The 20,900-nt window shown below is 40.8% G+C and overlaps 1 protein-coding gene across 2 annotated transcripts in view; it reads right to left on the reverse strand.

The window, feature by feature from the left end:
• Positions 1-20,900, reverse strand: part of LOC109981668 (leucine-rich repeat transmembrane neuronal protein 4) — a 122,047-nt gene that overhangs the window by 59,663 nt on the left and 41,484 nt on the right. The gene's annotated exons all lie outside the window — the stretch shown is intronic.

Consider the following 20,900-nt stretch of genomic DNA (forward strand, 5'->3'; position numbering starts at 1 on the left):
AAGAGAGACTTTCTGTCTCTTTCACTGTATTTTCTTTTTTAAACCAATCCCTGGGACACCATCAAATATTAATGCTGTTTTCACAGTCCTTTCAAAGAAAACTGCACTTGTTTGTAGAATTACTTACATGGGGGCAATGATGAAACACATTTACCTCCCCTTGTATTCACATTGTCCGTTCCTTTAAACATACCATTAAGTAAGTAAGCCCTAAATGTTTCCAAAGAGAAAAAAAGGGTAAATGTTAAAAACACAATCACTTAAAAAAAGAAAGAAAAAACATATTGGACATAATGTATTCAAATTGTTTTTGTTTCATAGATGCTCCCTATGCATGTCCAATGCAAAAGGAATCATCATGACCCAAAGTCAAGCATGCCCTTCACTCACTGACATGATATAAACAGGTGTGGCGGATGTCATTTTTAAGCTCAAGTACAAGACGGAATAATAGCCAGTGAAAACACTGCAGGAATCTGTGTGTATCTGTGTGTGTGTGGTAAGTATTTGTGTTTCTCTCCACTGGAGTGAAGCTAAGTGGAGATTGCCACTTTTGTGTGTGTGTGTGTGTGTGTGTGTGTGTGTGTGTGTGTGTGTGTGTGTGTGTGTGTGTGTGTGTGTGTGTGTGTGTGTGTGTGTGTGTGTGTGTGTGTGTGTGTGTGTGTGTGTGTGTGTGTGTGTGTGTGTGTGTGTGTGTGCGTGTGTGTGTGTGCGTGTTTGATGGGGACTGTGATTGTATTTTCCTTTCTCCTGTCCCCTGAGGAGGTGACATGGTTGGTATTGTAATTCCACTCTCATTTCCTGCGTTGCAGCGACGACTGCGGACTTGTCACTCAGGAGGAGCAGAGAATGGGCCTGTCAATCAGTCAAGGACCCATTATCAGGGCAACGCCTGAAAGGCCTGTGTTTGCCCCGCTCCTTGTTAGCATATCTAAATGTTAACAATTGGTCCAAGTATTTTTTACAGGGGCAACGATACTGCAAGTAAATAATTTAGAGAAAATGAAGACGTTTAAACGAAAAGCCTAATGGAAACTAAAATGTGTGAAAAAGGGTACCATACATTTTTGAAGAAAATGGTGTGGTGAGAAGACTTTTGAAAAGCAGAGTTTCACAAAAGTAGAAAACCTCTGCAGCTAACAGGTTTTACCGGAGGACACTTTCTTATGACAGGATATAACCCTATGCTAAAATAACAGCAAAATGCAAATGCAGGAAGTATCACAGTGCAAAGTAGAAGACAATGATGGAGTGTCTGCAGCAGAGAGATACACAGCAGAAAGACAAATATTGCCAGAGGAGAGCAAGGAGTCGACAAATGGATGGAGAGCCACAGCAAGGTTGCTTTGTAAAGTAGAGGTGGGGAGAGAAAATCCTAAGTAATATAGGGTGACGTGAGCGGGATGCAGTGCGTGACAGGTAGAGTGGGAGGTAGTGGGGGAGCTTCTTCCCCGCTGTGTGCCTTAAACAGAGCAGAGCTCTAACCAGAATACCATCAATCACGCAGTCAGTCACAAGTGTGACATGACAACCGAAACCGTTCCCTGTCAAGGAAGAAAAATATGGGAAAAAAAAAGAACATGAGGCGGGGTGGGCTAAAACAAAAATAATGAAATATAAAGAAAGAGATTGAAAGGGGTGGAGACGGTAAGAACACAAAAGATAGAGGAAATCATTTCAGGCTGGACGGAAATGTTTTCATGCTGATATAAGATGTGGTTGGAAGGATGTGAAATGTAAACGTTTTGCTGATCATTTCTTTTGATAAGTTCACTGAACACACTCACAACTTCTTTTCAGTCCTTCGACCAGGGTATTAATCATCATACATCGTACCATACAAACACAAAAAAAGGTTGTTTTTTTTTAATAATCCAGAATATTCTAGTTTCCATTCCTGTGGTTAAGGCTCTCCTCAACAATAGTTTTCAAACTCTGTAGCTCCTCTGAGGTTTCCGTCCTCTTTAGCAAACTGTTTTGGCTTTATGGCACATTAACTGTACGGTTCAGTCCCATCACACTCATCAACATCGTTGCCGGCAGCTGCTTTCTGAAAATAAAACAAGGATTTGATGGATACTATACCAGGGGTACAAGAAAAGTGAATATTGGACTCACATTCAACATGGTTGTGAATCGTAAAAATTTCCTTGCTTCACAGTCCGCTTCATGTAACACATAAGGCTCACCATTTTCGTTCGTCAGAAGTGGTTGTTTTTATCTGGTCATGTTCAGTGTGCTACATCTAAAACGTGCATGAAACACCCCTGATAAGTGCACACTTTGCTCTACCTTACAAAGTATGGAAAAAAGGCTTATTAAAGGCAGTGCAAGTCAATGATTACTCATGTTCTCATATACTTAAAGAGCAAGCTCATTTGGTTAATAATATCTATTCTCAATAACACATGTTAAACACAAAAATTAATTTAATTAATTTAATTGAAGCAATTGTGCATAATCGTTGAGATTAACCAGCTTGGAACTGTCATGGTTATTTCTTGTTTTGTCATGGTTATTCCTTGTTATTGCTAAATTGCAATTTACTATTTTATTTTGTCATTTGTATCCTCGTGTTTCTCTGTTTCCTGTATATTGTTCTGTCGATGATCCTGAGTTTGTCGACAGTTTATCAGTTAGTTTTTTCCTCCCTGTGTATCATATCGAGTATCATAGTGTTTCTTCCTGCCTCTATTTGATTGCCCTCATTGTCCTGTCTTGTTAGTAGTATTAGTAGTAGTAATAATTTAATTCTGTCACAAGAAAAAACAAAAACATCTTGACCGAAAAGGTGTAGGCTGAAGCTTTAGCTTATTACACCTACCCTTATTACAAATCATGTTATTTAAGACACGACTAGTTTGGTTACAAAAACAAAACATATCAGAACAAAATTTGTTCTAAGAATTTCTTTCAAAACAAAACAAATGAAACATACAAAAAACGAAACAGAAGTCACACTCACAAAAAAATAATCAAACCAACCTTTTATATTTGTTATGCACCATTTAAAAAAAATAAAATAAAAAAAATCTGGAAAGTGAACTACACATTCTTAATTCCATGGCACAAGTATTCCACAAATTAACCCCTTTTACCAAAATACACCTGTTCTTTATGTTTGTCCTTGAATACTGTTCGGAAGCAAATGATTGTGTGCCTTGTACATTATCTGAGCAGTTTTTAGATCTACTAGATCGCTGAATTTTAGAGCATGTATGTTAATAAATAGTGCGTTAGTAGGTTCGTAATAATCCGATCTATTTACAATTCTTATAGCTTTTTTCTGTAGCATGGCAATGGGATGAATGTTGGTTTTGTATGTGTTTCCCCATACCTCCACACAGTAGGTAATGTATGAGTGCACAATACAATATATACAGTGAGTTTTGATTAAAAATTCTTTAGTTTTACATAATATTGCAATGGTTTTAGACATTTTTGTTTTTACATTATTAATGTGTGGTTTCCAACATAATTTATGATCAATTATCACTCCCAAAAATCTATTCTCATACACTCTTTCAATCTCAACATCATCAATCATCATTTTTACTTGCTTTTTGATTTGCCTACTACCAAATGCTATGAACTTTGCTTTACTTAGATTCATTAGTTTCACCTGTGTGTTGTTACCCAAGTCTATTTAGTCTCTGTGTTTTTTTCCCTTCTGTGTCCGTTCATACGTCTGCCTTGTCGTGGTTCCTTGTGACTCCCAGTTTTCCACTAGTGGATTTTTTTTTGTTTGCACTTTCTTTAGACTCTAAAGAGTTAGCCTTTATTTGCCTTTTTTGACCTTCTGTTTTAATAAATACTTCATGTTTTGTTTTTTCCACAAATGGGTCCAGTTAATAATTGTTCCACTACATGACCCTGGAGAGAGCGAGAGAGAGAGAGAACATTCAGCCTTGTGAATTGGTTGTGCTTTGCATGTTATCTTATGTATTTCTCCACACAGCCAACAATTGATTTTCTATAACCTATTTCTTATGCAAAACAAAAACAAAACTCACTTTCTCTTACTGCCCAGTTTCATGTATAACAAAGCACACAAGTGCAAAGTGCTTTTTTTCCCCTCAAAAGGGCCATATCAATTATGACTTCAAAACAAATGGTCTGGACTGAATGAGGCCACATGTGTTATAAAGTCCAGTTTGTTTGTGCTGTAAAGTACAAACACATCACTGTTAGAATGAGAAACAGGGGGAAAAAAGAATATAGTGTGTGTTCAAGGATCTTGGGGGATTAAGTACAAACTAGCCCTCTTGAAGAGAAGCCCATTAGGGTGAGGAACTGCAAAACACTTAACCCTTTCATCAGCCGGACCTCATTCATCCACTCCATTCGTTTTTTGTATTCAGCCCCATCCCTGGTATTCTCCCTTCACATCATCTCCCTCTCCCTCTTCTGTCTCCCTTGAGGGTTTGCCCCTCCTCCTTTTCTCCTTTATATGAACTTTTTTTTCTCTCTTTCATTTTTCTCCCTCGTTCACTTTATCACTCTCTGTCTTTCTAACTCCCCTTCTCTGATGGTTCTGGCGCACAGAGCAGAGGGCTCCACAGGGGACCAGTTATCGATTAAACTGAGTCAGCTATGTCCACTTTAATTCATTAAACCCTCACTGTCAATGCCCATTGGGCAATTCCAATAATGTAAAGGGACGAACCAGAGCCTGTACATGTTGAGGTTATGCATAGGTGTATATACCCGGGGAACATATGGAAGCAATAATTATATGCATGTAAAAAGAAAAGCAGGGAGAATGAAAATGAATAAATAAAGACGTAGAGGAGAAATCCAATAATATTTTCTTTTAACTAAAGGGGGATGCCAGTAATTGAATTGAAGTGATGCATATGGTAATTCACAATGTTTCATACATATCTCTGCGTTCATGCATATTGACAATAAAGAAACCTACATGTGCACTCTAGCTGGAAACAATGATTCTTTGGTGTTACAAAGCACAGGTCTGAATGTCTCAAAATCAGTTTTACTTAAGAGTGAGCCCCTGTACGGAGAATTATTATGAAAGCATGTCAGCGTTTTCTGACAGACTTGACATTTCGGTTGAAAAGGCAACCCCGAAAAAAAGTAAAGTAATATGAGACGAAACAACAACACAAGGAGCGCGGCAAAGCTAATCAGCCTGGATTCATCTTCAATCAGGACAGAGCTCTGTTTCATCTCTTCTTTGCCTAAAAGGGGTGAGGGGCATCACAACCGCTCTGATCCCTCTCACAAGCTGCTCTCCCTGCTGCGTGAAAAGGAGACTCGAGAAAAAAATAGAAACGGAGCTGTGCGCATGCAATCACATTACACACTTGTCAGCTTAAAAGGTCAACATATTAGTTTGGGCCTAACAGCATTTGCAAGTTGCTACAGTCAAGCCATCATACAAACCCGGCATTCATATTTCCATTTTTTTGCTAAAGAAATTAGTTCTATAGAATTTTCTATATGCAGATGATGTCATTTGATTCATTTTGATTAAAGAAGTCCAAGGAGCCATGAGCAGAGAAAATGCTACACTGTAGGACTCGGGTTGCCTCGTAGGAAACTTGTCACATACATTTTCATTCATGTTGTTACTGAGAGTGTGACAGAAGCAATCCAATGAGAGAATCACAGCAGGCCAGCATCCCCACCGCTTCCACGCTCTCGATCGATCCTGGAAGCAGGAGCGGTATGTGTGAACATTATGTATGACTCTGCTTTCATCTGCATTGGTCAATATGAGGCAGCGTTCATCTATCTGCATTACTCTTCTTAGATGAGTCGCCTTTTCCTGGATGCATCACCTCTGGATGTGACACATCCCGCTATGGGGTGGTGGTGGGGGGGGGTTTACTGATAGGCAACAAACAATAATATAAGCCCCCGTGCTGTGTTTCACTGCCGCAGCAATCTCCCTTTTTCCCTCCCACTCCTCGTTGTCAGTGGGCTCTGTGCCTGACATGTGGAAATGTAAAAGCTCTCTTCATTTTTCACACGGCCCACCCTTGCTGCTCTTCTATGGACAGTAATGGCATTACAATGTGGGTAAGGGTTTCCCTGGTGGCTATCTCTGCCAGCCACTTAATTTACCATTTATAGATTTACTTTTGAAGTAATTTAATATCTTGAACACAGAGTGTCCCATTATATATTCATAATATGTAGACATGGAGGTTTTTTAAATTCACAGCATCACACTGTGTACACTAGCGTGCACACACACACCTACGCTATGATTTGTGCCTCCAACTCATTCTGTATAATTTGTGCGCATGTCGCCAAAGATGTGTGAAAGTGTGTGTATTCGGCTTCCCCGGGGGATGAAGCAGTGGTATTCAGAAGGCCTTATTAAAATGCCAGTCTGGCCTAACAGAGTTAGGGAAGGCACAGGCGGCTGTCCTTGATTTTTCTCATCACCCTCAAACCTCAATACGCACACGTTCACACACGCACCGAACCTTCACACAAAACCCACCCGCTCCCCCGCACACTCACTCCCCGGCAGGTCGGGACCTGATGAACTCTGTTGTTTTCTCTCCTCTGCCTTTGTCTCCTCCTCGCTTCCTCTGTCATTGTCTCTTCCTCAGCAAACAATGATAAGGAGAAAAACTTGAGGGAGCAAATTATCTGCAATGCTATACATTACATTATGTATTAGTCCACTGGTATTTCTCTATACTTATCTTAATGGCATCACTATCAAGTTAAAGATCAATCCATTAGGGTGCTTTCGTCCCTGAATACTTGAAAAAAAAAATGTGTTTCATAATGTGCTTATGCATGCATAAGTCTTTTCCTACAGTGTTAACTGTCAACAATCACCTGACAACACCTCCTTCCAATTAGCTGTCTGTTTAAGCTGCATGGTTTCCAGTCTCTCTTCCTCTGTGTTTTCATTGCCAGCTCTGACCTGCACCAGTACTGCACTGTTGCTCAGAGCCACCACCACCACCCCAGCATCCACCTGTAGGCTCCAGATTGGGGAGGTTTAAGATATCATCCCATCACTTCCTCAGATTTTTGTATGTTAATTAAAAACTGTGAGGAGAGATTAGGTCGGAGCCTAGACTCCAAACACAAACTCTGCTGCAGAAGGTATTTTAAACAATACAAATGTGAGTTATCTGACTTGTTCCCTCTCTCTCCTTTTTATAATTCCTCATCAGAGAAAGAGCTTCAGATATACACAGACCCCAGTGTTTAATTACAGTCCCTGTCAAAATACCAGAAACTGCAACTGGGATCGTCCTGTAAAGACTGTTATTAGAAAATGAACCTCCATCCCAATTCTGGATCTCAAATGTGATATAAAGTGTAATATTCTGTTGTTGAATCAGTATAGGACTATTCACCCTTATCTTTCACTTTGTGCAAAGACAAGAGAAGATGTTAGGGTTAGAAGGTTGATATGAACATTTCTGAAGGACACATGCAAGTGAAACTAGACAGGACCACCATCAGCACTCTACACAGACTGTGTTATGACATATTTTTTATCTGGTGAAAAGGTTTCATCAGTCTGGTATTTAGTCTTCCCTGTGGACCCTGTGACTATTTGCTCTCAGGCCATCTCTTCTCATGGATGGAGGGGTTACAGACCCATTGTTAGTTCTGTACATGAACAGCTGCCAAGATAACCATCATTTTATATGCCCACTTCTAAAAAACTGTTTAAATGCACCTTGGCCAGTACAGTTAAATGGATCTGTGGGTTGCATGTTAATTGTGTTTCTGCAATGTATAGTTCTAAGTATGCACAACATGAAAGTTATGTCAAGATCCTTCAGCGAAAGGAAAGCATGCACATGTTCTCAAGGGCCTGGCTTTGCTTCTGAACCTCCGTCTCCATTTGTCAATCACTTATAAGAAGCAAGACAAGTACCTCTAAAGCACCACATCCTGTCACAGAGAGCTCACCTTCAGAGACTAATGAACAAGTTGAAATTCAATGAATTTTAATTTGCTTTTATATTAGGACGCAGGGTAAAAGCAGGAGAGCTAAGTGGAAAGGAAATTGAAGGGAAAGAGCCACACTTCTCCATAAAGAAGAAGAAGAATCCAAAAGACAGAAGCAAAAACAATTAGCTTTGACAACTCTAATCTCCATCTCACTGGATGGAGAGGTAGTTAAAAATGGGAGTCTTAGCTTATCTCTCTTACTCTGTTCTTCTCATGCCCTCCAATAAGTTTGGATTTTCCCCAGAGTGTGAAAACAAAGAAAAAAAGAAAAAGAGGACTACAAGGTGTTTATGTTTCTCTTTCCCCCCTGCAGGTTTCTCTTCTTTGAAAGGATGTTTTTGGAGGAAAAAAAATAAGGTCATGGAATGGATTTACAGGAGGCGAGATCTGACAGGTAACTGTTTGCCTCTTTTCTTTATAGCTTGCACTTGAAATACACCTTCAGTATGCGTGTCCTTTCATTGTGTGTTTGACTCGTTCTGTACATTTTGTTTCAGTTCTTTTGCAAACAATAGCTTACACTATGGCGCTAATGCTTATGCTAGCTCCGATTGAACCGGTATGATGCATTTTCGTGTGTCCTAAGATGTTGTTACCAAACATGCAGGCATGAGGTGCAAACAAGCACAAAATACGTCTAAATATACACACACACACACACGCACCCCACCCTCGCTCTTTCACACACACACGCACACACACAAGCCTCAAGCACAGAGGTGCCCGAGTGTGAGCTTGTGCAATGCAGTGTAGTTATAATTAACAACTGGCCTAGTAATTCTTCCCTGCAAGTCTGCCCAGCAGGCACACAACTCCTCCAACATGAAAAAGGGAATCAAAAGCATGGGCTGGCCCCTGGCTGGGTATAAGACATTTTTAGAAACCACCCTACTTTACCTCTACATGAAGCACTACTCTGTACTATCACTGTTCAGAATCGCTGGAATGTGGCACAAGTGATTTTTACACTGCAGAGGATATCAAGCCTTGTCCTGAGAGGCAGGTAGTATAGTCTGCCGGGGCCGTTATAAAGCATGGCTATGTCATTGGGGGTGTCAGCATGAATTGTCACCAGTGAGCCACATCCATCTTGGGAAACGATCAGCCAGCGTCAGTGTTTCATCCCCCTCCCTCCCTCCCGTATCCCTCTATGCTGCATCACTGCTTTTTCTGAGAATGAAGAGGACAACAAAGTGAAGGTAATGTAAACATCAAAGACATGTGGTCTTATACTTAGAGCGACATTGGTCTTTTCTTTTGTTAACATAGCAGCAGTCAAAGTTGGCTATGGTATAGCAAAAGAAGAGTCGGATATTGAGATGAAAATAAAGCTCTTCAGAGCGCCGATAGCCTAATGGCTGTGCGCCCCATGTAGGGGGCTATAGTCCTCGTCTCAGAGGCTGTGGGTTCGAGTCCGACCTCGACCCTTTGCTGCACGTCATCCTCCACTCTCTCCTTTTCCTGTCAACCTCCAGCTGTGCAAAAAGGATGCAAAAATAAAAAAACGTCTAAAACCGTTTTTTTTCTGATGAAAACAGAGAAGATGTTACAGCAGCATTCAATTTAGTTTGTGAGACTTAGAACAGAGAGTTTTTTTTTCTGCTCCTCTGGTTAATCTGGCATATGTATCTGCAGCTTTCATCTTTTATGAATCTTTTAATATCTACAAGTCATTACTATGAAGGAAATGGAGAAACACTTGAACACAACAAATTTTTTCTCATTTAAATTTACACAAATTCTTTCTTCAAACCGTTCTTGTTGGTGTTGGTTTGTCATTTCAAGTAGCACGGCAGCAGTTATGTTTCTTAAGCCAGCTCTTTGTCAGAGCTCTAACTTTTAGAATTGCTTAAAGCACAGATAACATGGGACTCCTCCAGGTGCACTTTCCGGCTGCAAGAACAATAAATTAAAACATGAGTGGAGCCCAAAGGCGCCACCTGCACAGCTTCTTCACACACTTTGTACTTTGTCACTTTAAAAGTTGAAGGGTAATTTTATTAAGCGTGTGTACAGTCAGAGCCGTTGAGCGCACCTGTATAGTCTATTAACATTCAAAATAAACCAGTGGATGATCAAGGCTCTATTATCTGCACTTGTTGGTAACTAGCAGTGAATGGCTGTAGGAACGACAGCAAACCTGTTCCTTAAATAGATCTCTACATGAGATCTATGGGGTTTGTTATATCATTCTCAAGGTGTCACTTTTTTTTTGTTACTACAGACACAGTACATTGTCATTTAATATGATGCCATGCACACCAGGGGATTGCAGTGACAAGAAAAGAGAGACAAATGAACTCTTTAATCCCTCAGCATTGCGACTGCCAGCAATGCATCAAATTGATCTCTGAAAAGCTTTGGTGGCAAGATAAACAAAGAGTCAAAATACATAATGCATCAAGAGTTCTTGTTCAAATAAACCCCCCGTTTCTTAAGCTGAAATATCAAAAAAGGTGGAATAGAAGGAAGCCCGTAAAAACACGTTTAGAATAACAGAGTGAAGTGTGATAAACTACAGTATTAACTGAAAAATGATAATGCATATTTCAGAGTGGAAAGCATCAAAGTAAAAAAAAATACAAGTGTGTTTAAGGTTAGCGATGTCGTATGAGACTGTACAATTCAACTGCAAATAATTGGTAACTACTTTTTTTTTTTTTAAACAGCTGAGAAACTGTCCCTCATGGCTTTAAAACAATTATTTCTCAGAGCTGTCTTTTTTTTTTTTTTTTTTTTTTTTCTCATGCAGAAAAAAAAAACAGCACTGTTTCTGTGGCAACTCCATTTCAAAGCATCAGAGCTGAATGCCAGACATCACTGGATAAATGAAGGTTATGTAAGTCTGATGCTCGGAAATTATTGCAAATTGAAGACTGGTGGGCAGGGGGAAAAAAACAGAAAGACAAAGAAATAGAAAAACAGTACAGTGACATGGAAGAAGAACAAAGTGGACATCTACGTACTGCAGGAAACTTTGAAAGTGTCACACACATCAACAAACAAGCATTCATACACACACAGATACATACACACAAAACAAGAAAAAAAATGTGCTGTTCTAACTAACTTTACACCAGCGTGTGATTTATCTCAGTGGGGCTTGTGCCTAGATGACATAAAACTCCACCTATATCTCATCCTCCTCCTCCTCATCCGCCTCCTCCATCCCATTCCCTCCTGTGGTCGCAGTGAGCCAGTCCCCCCCCCCCCACACACACACACACACACACACACACTCACACACCTCCTTCTCTGTCCCTCCCGCTCTGTTTGCTCCTCACCCACTAGTAAACATTTCATCACTCCTCAAGGAGAACCATAAAACACAATCACTGCTCAGTGGATGATGCGCCAGGAAATCCAGCAGCACAGAGTGTTGTGTCCCGGGGTAAAGTCTAACCTGATTGGCACAGAATTGAGGACAAAAAAAATATTCTATGTGTGCCTATAGTTTATGAGTCAAGGAAAGAAATTGAAATCCATGCAGAGTAAGAGACGGAGCAAGAAAGAGAGGAAAATGAATGCAATGTGGTTTCCTTGTTGCCTAGATACAGGCACAAGGGTTGGTCATTCTCTTCTTACTGTTATGTATCTATTGCTTGCATTTGAAGAGCACATGCTTTTCACAGCACACCCCCGTCACACAGACATAATCATTATCTGTTTTAGTGACATGAATTTCATATATGTTTCAGAGAATTCCTGGTAAACGCAGTGGGCCTTGCATTGGAAAAAGAAAAGCCAACAACAACCACAACACAGCCAGTACTCTGTGTGAGTACTTTGAGATGTACATTGTTCATCAAAACAGAGTCTAAGTTGCTCGCATGAATTATCACAACTTCCCGAAACAAACAATCCAATCTTCCCCCGAAGTCTCTGGTACACATTTAGAGTGGGAGTCTGCCTGCATGCCGCTCTCACTCTTGTGTGAAGTGCCGATTTCTTGCTGCTGAGCCCAGAGGAGAAAGGAGCTCATTACGACCTCTGAAAGATTTACGAGCTATTACAGAACAACCCCAACTGTTCATTTACTTAGATGTGTTTCTATTTGTTTACTTCTGTATTAAAGCACGGATTAAGTGATTAAAACCAAACGTAATGAAGGTTGTAGTTCTCCTCGGTGGAGGAAGAGGACCGCGGTGTACCTCTGTTAACTTGGCTTGTAGGGAAGCAGCATGTGAAGGCAGCGCGACAGCTTTATGGTGGGAGTAAAGCTTCACAGAGAAAGGGAAATCATGGGCTAAGCCGTTAAATTAGCATCTAAAGTGGCCGGTCTTAATTTCTTGCCGTCAGATGGAAATGTCAACGGTGATGAGGCACGTGGCATCTCTCTGGCACTGACTTCTTACCTTGCCTACTTTGAGTTCTATAGAATATGTGTGAATTCTCATCAAGCTGATCACAGGCATCTGTGTAAACAGGGGCTGAATTACATTGCAATTTGCTGGAAGAAAATTAGAGTTTTTATAAACTGCTTTGGAGTGTCCAAGGGGATGTCAGTTTTCATTTACTGTAATTGTTTCTCAGTCATGTGTAAAGAAACCATCTTCTAAATGGTCTTGTGGGACACCTGTTCAAGGACTCAGGATGTCTGGGTGTATATGCATTTTATAAAGGAGACAAGAAGACACAAGACACAGAGAATGGGTTTCGTTATGGAGGAAAAAAAATGTTTCTTTAACTACCTGCCAGCTTTCTTTTCAACAGAATGAAAATGGATTGTTTGATTGCAATCAACTTATAAAGAATAGATACAGAAAGGTACATACAGTAGATATAATGGATGCATTTCAAAACGATGCAAGATCATTTGAGGAAAAAAAAGTATCAATTTTAGTTAAATCTGCTTCAAGAATTACACTATTTGGGAAGCAAACTAATTGTAAACCTTCTGTTTTCTTTTTCTTCTAAAATCAAATAATTTTTGTTTACCACATACAATTAGTGTTATTTGTTCTTGATTTTGATGGCTGTAATAAAAGCTGTCTATTTCAGGGCCACTAAAACTTGTAATAGATGGTTTCCCTCTAAACAGTTTGAATGTGTTGGTGGAACTGAGTTGGGTGATTAGGATGTAGTGACCGACCAGATAAACTGGCAAAACCATAGTCTGTATAAAACATGGAGATAGTCTAAGTTACATCACCCATTGGTATTTAAAGTGGGATCTTGAAGCCAGATTATAGCAGTCACCATATTGGAAAGTCAACCTAGAAACAGGCAAACTGATTACCCACTGTATAGTGGGTAATCAGTTTGACTTGAGCTATGCAAACTGAAACCATGTTCTGTACCACGCTGTAAACACGTTTACTTCTTCTGTTTGCTCTTTAAGCCAGCCTTTTGAGTTTCTTCTTTGTATCTACTGTATCTTGAATCTACTCTATCTGGTGATGCCATTGGCCAGATCTTTATGATACATAAATCAGGTATTCAAGGCGATACATTAGATATATTCGAAGCAAGCATTGCCATTTGAAGAATCTGTCACCTGCCAGATCTCCCCTTGTTTTGAGATGAACAGTACACCATTTGAACAGTCATAATATAGGTCTATTTTGTAGTTCTTTTACAGTTTGTTTAAAATGAGACATTTTGGGCTGTTCACCTTGAACTGTAGGTAAAACTAAAAGTGTAAGTTATAAAACCTAATACCAAACTGTGAAGAACAATATTCTCCCAATCTGTAGGAAAAGTAACTACTAATATTGTCTTAAAAATATAAAGTAGTGAGCTTGGAAAATGGGTTGAGGGAAGAGGAAGGCGTAAGAGGGAAGGAAGAGTGAGTAGAGAGAAATGTTATAACTCAGACCCGCTCTCTGGGGTAAGGTCTCTAAATTACAGTGAGATGTGGACAGCTTGTCAATGCCGAGGCCAGAGCCAGAGCTGTGACGCAACACCGCACACACCACACACTTTTTACAAGCCCACTGGTTTCTACTGTTAGTCAGGGCCTCTGTCTATGTATCTACCGGTCTCTCTCCATCCATCCATCCATCCAGCAAGCTGTCCATCCATCCATCCATCCATCCAGCCATCCATCCATCCATCCATCCAGCCATCTAGTTAGCTACACTATGACTAATATCTAAACTGAAAATCTCTGTGTGTTACCACCAGTGCAAGGCCCTCAATACCCATATCCAACACCCACTGACATCTACTGAAGCAGAAAATTGGATTGCCCATCCAAATTCCACACTGGCCACTTTCCCTTTTTGCAAAGAAGCATTCTTGGTGCATTAGCAAGGGTTCGCCTGCCTCAAAATGCAGTAGTTACAATTACAAGAGCCTTGCAAAACTGTAGTCTAGGATGTTTTTTAATGGTTCATCAATTCTTCACCTTTACAGTTCGACTTCCATAGTCATAATTAAATCAAATGTTTTAATTTGTCTCAGACGTTCCATAGTTGGAGTACAAAGAAGTCCTACACCGTCTGCATTTTTCCCCCTCCTGATTAATCAATTTCAAATGCAACCTCAGTTCAATGAATGTCATTTTTCCCATCGAAGTGGCTTACATGAAATCAATAGGACGACCTCAGTGCAGACATTGTGTATCTGCTGCAAATTAAAATGGATATTAGCTCTGGATAAGATATTGTTTATCAGCATTACTCAAGAGGATATTGAAAATGGATTGAAATGGTGCTGTTGGTATTCTCCTGTGGTTCAGGAAGTTTGTTTAAGAGTTCTGCATACATGACAGAAAAGAGATTAGAAATGTAATTACTTATGTTAATTACAAATGTTAATGTTCTTACCTTAACCTCTGCCTAATTAACACTACATATTTTCATAGAAATATTTTGGGAGTGAATTGACAGCAGCAGATTGGACCATATGAGTGATTCATTTTATTTTGATTCCTGAATTCAGGCCAGAATGGAAGGGCTAACAGTAGAAGACTTTGTAATAACTGTTTCCTGTTCTTTCTGAGAATTCTGCCTTCATTTACAGATTGTATGTTTGCAATCATAGTTAGAAAAAAAATCTTCCATTTCAATGTGGAAACTGAGAAAAAAAAATTGGTACACATAATTTAGTAAATGACTGATTCTGCTGCTATGTTCAAAAAGAGCACCAGGCCCTGCTGTCTTGCTGCAGGTATACATCTCTATTTCTTCAATAATTCAACCAGTGAAATGGTTTATTTAGCAGACCCCCTTGGCTTGATCTGATTCTAATTCTGTCTTTGGAACGGGGGAAACTGTATTCATAACACCAGAGAGAACTCCCCACACTCACGGTTGTAGTGGTGGAAACTGAAAACATTGACATCCACATGTTTATGGAAAAGACAAAGTGAGTATTGACTAGTTGAGCTCATCCATCTCTGCCAGAACATTCCAGCAGGATTTATCATTTCCAGGCTATCTGAAAAAAAAAAAAAAAAATGGTGGTGGGCTATGGGCCTGCCTCGTCTTCAGAAGTCAGTCATCAACCAGCTGGAAGACAGTCAATTAGCCTGGCGCCCCCCTTCTCAGCAGGCTGCTAGTTCCCTCAGTGTCAATCAATGTAGATAGCTGTCAGTCAAAGAGAGCGTCAATGAGGGGAAAAAAAATCCTGAAGAATCCCATAATACTCCCGCTGTGGCTCAAGGCAGTGTGAATGATTGGATATGTTGAATCGGAGCGTCTGGTCTGAGGCCTGTTGGCTCCATACCTCACCCAGCCGCCACCATTCTGCCACTCCCCGCTGTCTGCTCCCATGCTCATTTACAGTCAGCTTGTGTTGTTTTTATGTGATCCGTTTTCTCCTGCCCTGCCACAAGCTTCTGGGCTGCACTGTTGTCCAGCTCCGTCTGAGAGGAGGAGTTGGAGACGGATACCCGCTGAGTCGAGCAAAGCTGCTCCATCACCAGCCTGATGCACCATAAAGGACCACGAAGGACGCCCAGAACCTATTAGCAGTCTCACAGGGATCAGACTCTTGTTTTGACTAACTAGAAAGGACAGACCAGAAAAATTCAAAGTGTGAAGAGTTGGAAAGTGTCTTGCTTTGCAATGCATGCCTTTGAAGAAGTTTCGAGCTTTAGGAAAAAAGGATGCGGCAGATGAGAAGTGTTTGATCCTGTACAAGGTGCAAACCAGGCTTACTTGTGTAAGACACTAATGGAAAAACTTATGAAACAGTTTTAACCTACTGAAAAATCGGAGAAATCTCCACCTATGGAGGCATCTCGGCATAAGATAAGAGAAATGAGTCTAAGAAATTTGAAAGGAAGTGGTTGTTCTTTTCCAACAGAACTGCTTTACTGTTATATTGTACCTTTTTGAACATCCCCTATCTGAGTGCTGCCCAGTTTAACCATTGTCTTCTATTTCTGGCAACTCACTAGCTCTAAAAGTAGCAACTCTCTTAGGTGATGACTCAAGAGTAAATAGACAAAATAGTGTAGCTCTCTGGGAAGGTAGTAGCTCTGTTAAATTTGACCAACTATACTCAGAAACAGAATAAGTGTATCTATTTGTAGTGTGAGTTCAGCAAAACATCTACCAATCATATCAAACCCACAGACAACAGAAACAACATGAACTTGTACATTGGACTTAAACATAAAAAAGAAGTAAGCAAACTCGTAGCTTTGACTTAGTTTGAAAGCTCAATTTGTTAATTTTACCAATTTTACATGATTATTTCCATCTGCATTCTAAACCGTAATGACCTTAATGTTAATATTCAGACAACATTTTGAAAGCTCAACATGGTGAAGCACAGTATGCACAATCCATGAATAGGTCGAGGTCTATGCCTTTTTAGAAAGTTTATAATAAGCTCAATACTATAACACGAGTTGAAAGTAGAGCCAAAAAAGATGAAGGGTTGTGTAACTCTCCTGTAAGATATTGAACAGCTGTGTAACTAGGTTCCAATCCATGAAATTGCAAGTAAAAATGGAGGGGAAAAAAGTGTCAAAGTAACCCTGACAAAGGAAAAGAAGAACATGTCACATAATGCAGAAGCATACTGTCCCGGCTCTTGCTTCTTCTTGTAGCATTTCATTTTTTGGCATGGTCTCGGCTGTCCCAGACTTTGTACAATGTATCCTATTAATAAAACATGGCTTCACCCAGTATGTGGCAGGCAGAAGATTGGTATTCACAGTGTTAGGCTGCATCCCAATCTGTGTGAGTTATGCTCTCATTGAGGCCAAATGACCAAGGTGTTCACAAACTGTGTGTGGTAAAAACATAAGTCATATATATATATATATATATATATATATATATATATATATATATTTGTATAAGGTAGCATTGTTTTAACAGACAACAACAGGTAGAGAGGCAGAAGGCACTTTAAACATTAAATCCCCCCTTAAGGTTGAGGAAACAAATAAAATGCAAATACTTTTTGAGCAACCAGAAATCTGCCCCCCTCTCGGCCCTCAATAACTTTCGTTAATAGGCATGAAACCCAAGTTTTCCAGCCCTATTACAGCCTTTGTTTGCCCATCAGGCAATTTTTTGGTAAATAAGCAGGGCTTTTGGTATACTTAGCCCTTAGAATAAGGCAATTCTAATCAAATTCTAAACAAGCTCTGACATGAAGATTGGGGATATAGGGAAAGAAGGACAATGGAAACACAAGGAATAGACTGGGGTTGTGATATGAAATTCTCCAAACCTCCTCTAAGCACTTGAGCACCCACTCCCCTGGAGGAGTTTAGCACCTCCCATAGAGTTATGGAGAAAACACCTGGAGATAAAGAGTACCATTGAGTGAGCCACTCGGCTCACTAATAGTCTCACTGAGATGTCTTCTGCACTGAAGATGACATGAGGGAGGAGAGAAGGATGCAACAAAAGAAGGCTTGAGGAGCAAATGAAAAATGCAATATATTCATTATTATGGAAAGGATAGCTGGCAGGGACACCTAAACATGTTTCTTGTATCTACTTTCTTTGGCCTCATCATTGGGACTTACATTGGAATTTAAAAGTGAAGGATTACTTTTTGAACAGACCTCATCCTACAAGTTTCATTCAACAGCAATAATTGAGTTGCTTTTTCAATTATTGTTTGAAAGTAGAAAATAAGTCCAAAAAATGTGATCTGAAAATGTTTCAGGTTGGTTCATATGACTGAACCATGCAGAATCGGCCCGCAGTTACCATGTTGCTGGGATTTTACGGCAGGAGGAGGGGGTAAGTGCTCCGTACACAAGCACAATTTACCAAGGGGCTCGTTAGACGCACATCAAGTTTGAGCCTGTCATAACTGAGCAGTGTACACCTCTGTGGAGTTAGGGGCCTGGAGCCTACGCTGTTCACCCCACACCTTGCTAATGGCCATCTGTGGTCATTATAGCCCACCAATGAGTCATACCCATGCTGCTGAATGCAGGCCCTGCTCCTTAAGGGCAGCTGCTGTGAGCTCCTTCACAACAGTAACGCCGTCACCGTTGTTGTTGTTTACTGTGGCTGTTGTTATTGATGCTTATTCTCTCGTTCTACACCCTCAAACGCACCATGTCAACCCACAAGTATGCCTGCAGTCATGCAAGGCGTTGTTTATCTACAAGCAAGATGGGTGAGATACACATACACACAAACACATGCCAAATATGGGCTCTAATGGAGTATCCTCTCACGCTGTTTCTCCTCGCAGAGTATATCCCTTTCATTCTGGTTCAATCCCCCGCTCTTACTCCACATCTCTTCTATTCAGCTCCTTCAATCTCTCTCTGCCTCCCCGCACTAGTATATCAGCCGGTGTCTGGGCCCAACTGTGGATTAGATCACTGTGGGTAAACCCATAGTGCTGTTCCATCAGGCCTGAGAATGGTGGGGCGTTTCATCAAAAAACTCATTCCTCATGTGAGAACTAATGCACTGTAGGCGAAGTCCTGGCTGTGCCAGGCCAGGATATGCGGATTCAGCGACTGCTGCCCCCAGATAAAACCCCAGCAGCAAAATAAAAAAGCACAGCCCATAAAGGGATGTGGGGGAAATTTATCGCACACAGCTCAGGTCGACCGCGACTTTATCTGTTTGTGTGCAGAGGCGGACAGCTACATTTCCACCATGTGTGTCTACATGTCCTGCTGTGTGAGTGTTTTTCAGTAGCTGTTGTGCGCGTGGTGTCCAATCATGTATCAACATCAGTGCATGTGCATGCATTTTTTTCAATACATTTGTCATATAATTGGCTTTTGCGACACTGGTTGATGAGTTTACAGAAGGGTAGCATGTATTCTTCGTCCTTCCCACTAGTGGGCAGCTCCCAGCAGGCTTTCCACAAACTATACAAACCAGCGGCCTCCCTGTTGCTACAGTAATTACACCACCCATCAGGACAAAGAGTGACGAGGAATACCAATGAGTGAAGACAGTAAGGACAACAGAGCTGACATACCAGCATGGACTCTCATTTAAAATTGTGGGGATGAATCCTCGTCATAAGCAAGGAGCCACTTTCAAAGGACGGAGCCCCTAATGGCCAATGGAATACAACAGCTATTCCATATACAATTACAAACTATTCAGCAGTGGGAGGTAGGCAATGCAAAGATCCATTCAAGGAAAAACCTGATGTCAAATTAAACATGACAGACAGGACTATTCATTCAGGACACCTAATTCACTCAGCACAGATTTCTCATTCAAACTCTCAAATTGTCAATTGTGTCCAATTTTGGCAATTGAAGATACAGTATAGAGCTCTGTTGCATGTCGGAAGGCTGTACGGTAGATTCTGTCACTCATTTTGGTTCAGAGAAGAACTCTCTTGCGCTTCAGAGGAACAGCGGAGCAGAAGAACCCAGAGGAGAATGATGAGGCAGCAATCATACCAAACGTCCATCTGCCTCCATTCGACTTCAAGCACCAAGGCCTTTTGGGAGAGGGAGAGAATCAACTGAAGTCCTCTCAGACAGGCCATTATCTGGACCAGATTCCCTAACCTTCAGGGCAGTACAGTGATAGCTCCATCCCAGGGGAGATAGAAGATTTACAAAAAACCGAGACGTATTAAACGGAGAGAAATGAGAAATCTGCATCCCTCTTGGCAGAGGCTGTATAGCGAACAAGTCCTGTGTTTTCATTGATAAATGGCTATGGAGAGAGTGAGTGGGCATTGTGCCTCACTCTATCATCCAAACAACAGTATCTCTCTCAGGGAGTCCTTCCGCTTCCAAACCACCCCTACTGGCTTTGGCTTTTGACGGATCTGCCAAGCCTTCTCACATGTAGCCGCCAAACACAGAATTATACATTGCTTTCTTGCACCCTTGCTCATTTCCTCCCCTACTTCCCCTTTTGCCATCTCTCTCCTTCAGTGGAATGGAGCCACTGACAGGCAGATGGGCAGATTGGGATCGACAGTGTTCCCCAGGCAGAGAGCTAATTGGGAGAGACTGGGAAAGCATTTGGCGCTGCTGAATAGTCCCGACATGATGGGAAAATCAATGTACACTTCCAGTGTATTTGCATCATGCTGAAGTGAGAGACCACAGCCTAATGTTGTCTCTGCTGGGAGTCATTAAGAGTTTTGTTTCAACTCTGACCCCCTGATCCGATAGCCCAGCTAGAGTCTGATTGAAATGAGCACGGCTAGTCTTGTGGGATTCTGAGGGGAAGATATAACCACATCATTCATTCATTTCTCATGAAAGTCAAGTGCCTGCACTTACCATCGTAACTGTGAATTCAGCTGTTGGACAAATCATCATGCCAAAAATGAAAATGACAAAGACTGCATTTAATCATTCTGACCACATGTATAGAATGAGACTTGACACGTGCTGACAAGATATCTAAATGCTACAGCTCACCTCCTGTAGGTCTTTTAAGCTGTCAGGACGTACTTAAAAGTTGATAAAGCTGTTGATAAAAGTGTTAGACAGTAAAAGCCACTTAATACAATTTGGGTTGAGGCGGTACTCAACTGACATGAAGTGAAATGGCTAGACCTCTAAAGGCCCAGTATATGGG

The sequence above is a fragment of the Labrus bergylta genome, chromosome 17 (genome assembly GCF_963930695.1).
Source record: "Labrus bergylta chromosome 17, fLabBer1.1, whole genome shotgun sequence".
NCBI classification, from domain to species: Eukaryota; Metazoa; Chordata; class Actinopteri; order Labriformes; family Labridae; genus Labrus; species Labrus bergylta.